At 40.9% G+C, this 2,738-nt stretch overlaps 1 pseudogene; it reads right to left on the reverse strand.

Annotated features, from left to right (window-relative positions):
- Positions 1-872: 872 nt before the first annotated feature.
- Positions 873-1,776, reverse strand: LOC148219658 (coiled-coil domain-containing protein 171 pseudogene; annotated as a pseudogene).
- Between the last annotated feature and the right edge of the window lie 962 nt (positions 1,777-2,738).

The following is a 2,738-nucleotide window of genomic DNA, read 5'->3' on the forward strand; positions in this document are numbered from 1 at the left end:
CAGGGTTAGGGAAAGGCTCTCGTGACTCTCGTGAAACCTCTTTAAACCCCTCTTGAGAGATTTCGAGTCCCTGATGTGAGCGTGTATGTCAAACAACAACTGAATAAACCCCACCCTACAGTATCCTGGAAAAGAACTTTCTTCTTCTCCGAGCACTGCTGTGTTTCTGGTAGCTTTGTTTTTAAAGTTCCTGTTAAATTCTCTCTGTCTGCACACTTAGTATGCAGAAGGTTTAACTGTTTGTTGGCACCAGCCGCGATATCCTGAGCTGCTTTCAGGTTTTGTCTTAAAGCACACATCCATCAGGGTACTTGGGATATAGCCTTAAGACTGAAGGTTTTAATTGCAAGAGATAAAAACTCCATAACATTTCACACTGTCTGGGATAAGTCTCAAAACTTCATTTCTCTTTTGTGACTTGATCTCTGTGACTGGCTTTCAGCCATGGTTTTGCTGATTTTGTGTCATTTAGTTATTTAAAATATATTGTGCCAAAAGAAATAAAGGGGGATGGAGGGTGTGTTGTATTATTTTTTCATTATTATTTCCAAGAGATTGTAATGCACAAAGCTGTGATTTTAAAGCAAATAAAATAATAAAAAGTAAGACAACAAACTAACTCCATGGACAAATCACAGAAAAGTGAGGTTTAAGTTTGGATATCTGAAATAAAGATCGAGTTACAAAATTCAGACTTTCCCATAGTTGTCTTCTCTTTCCTTTTGTGAGGAGAAGTTGTCAGGTTTAGTCCATGGCCGGATGTTCTCTATGTGCCTTCTTTTAGAGTTTCATGTAAGACTTTGATCTGCTTCTTCACTGGGGTGCAACTCTAGATTTTTGTTTTGACTCCTGTAGCTGTTGCTCCTGTTCATTCAAAAGTGATTGTGCCTGATGCTTCCAACATATACATTATTTAATCCTCGTACATTGTCAAACCTCTCACAGGTGATGAATTTTTGCTGAAGCATATTTAATTGCTCTCACAGGCTCTGGGCTTTGTCGGCTTCTTTTTTTCATCATACTGAAATTCCATTTGAATTCTGCAAGTTGTAGGTGCAGTGAGTGGTGTTCCATCTGTCCTGTATGAAGCCTTCCTGTAAATGTAAATATTGGCTTCTGCAAGGATGCTTAGTTTTTCATACTGGACGGTCTGTCACACAATCCATGCTCCAGAGGAGGAGTCTTTCTCCAGATCACTGGTGCACGTGCTGTGGGCCAGTGGAACTGTCTCTATTATTACATTCAGCTTGTCCGTAATTTTTGAAAAGGAGTTTCTGGCTACACCTACTTGTAAGTGTCCACAAAGCCAGGACTTTGGTTTGTTAAAAACATTCTGCAGTTCAGTCATGGAACTGGTTATTGCAGCATGGAAATATTAACTAGGAAACCAGCTGAGTGCTTCAAAGCAGTCAGTTTCTTCCTCTTCACAAACTGGCAACTTATGCCTGTGTTTAGATTCTCCTACACACACTTGAAATCCAGCACCTTCTTTTAAGCCCTTTGTCCAGGTCAAAAGGGAACAAGAAGAATGGGCTAAAGCTTTAAGACCTTTTAGCTGCCAAAACTGCAATTACAGCTCCTCAAAACACATAAACCAGGCCTTTGGTTCTTCTTTTCCTTAGCCTTGCTTCGTCTGGATTGTTTTCCTCATCAGCAGGGAGAGCATTATTTAGGCTCCTGATTTTCCGTTTCAGGGATTTGTGGATGTTGACCTGGTCCTGAAGAGAGTCTCTTTGGGGAGACATAAGCACACAGCTGGCAGTAGAGAGGACACATCCATACCACTCTCCTTTTTGCCCCTCCTAGTCATTGCATTCTCTAAATCCTTTTTTAAATTGCCTGCTAATGTTCTGGAGATTGCCTCAGGTTCATAAGTAAGAAGAATTAGAAGCTTATGGAAGTTTTCTATACATGGAGAGAAGTGAGGAATGCCACTATTAAGCACAGGTGCAAATAAGGAAGAATAAAATAAAGAGCAACTGCACAGCCACTGTTGCATACAAAACATGTGAGATTTTGTTTCCACAACATGACCCAGCTACTGAGGATTTGGAAGTCAGCAGATCTGTTTGTGGCAGCTCACCATTTCTCTGGAGCCCAGAAATCACATGCCCTATCACACTGAGTATATCCTTCAGAAAGAAAATATACCAGAAAAAAATCATCTTCTTCCAGAGGCAACTCAATTCTTCAGGAATAATAATGATTCGTTTTGTTCTGAGCCAGTTAGCTGGTGGGAAGAGAAATCCTCATGAAAGCATGGTAGTTATAAATTGGACAAATTAGGACTGATCCTAGGAAGCTGGGTGTTGAAGCATTCAGCAGTTTACTCTCCATTCATTAGCACCTGAGGCATGGAATGTGCAAAATTAGAGACAGGAGGAGAACTGGGAGAGAGGCTGGAGATTTCAGGGTTGTTACACCAAGCAGAAAATGAAGGAGAGGTTTTAATCTTAAATCTTGCTGCTGAGAGCAAAACTGCTTCCTTAATAACCCCATTATTCTCTGTTGCTTTTGGGGATTAAACCTGTGTTGCAGCCAAGGATTGTAGAGGCATTTAATCCTGACTTCAATCTCTTTGGTGCATGAGGGGAAAGGAGCTATCTTCTTTGCTAAAAAACATGCCCTACCTGCTGGCCTACTGTCATCACTGTCACAGGTGCTGGTATGGGAGAAGATGCCTTTGGATTTGATCTCATCAGCCAGATTTTCAGCTGCAAAAAGGCATCTTAAACATC

This window comes from Sturnus vulgaris, chromosome Z, assembly GCF_052056855.1.
Source record: "Sturnus vulgaris isolate bStuVul1 chromosome Z, bStuVul1.hap1, whole genome shotgun sequence".
NCBI lineage: Eukaryota > Metazoa > Chordata > Aves > Passeriformes > Sturnidae > Sturnus > Sturnus vulgaris.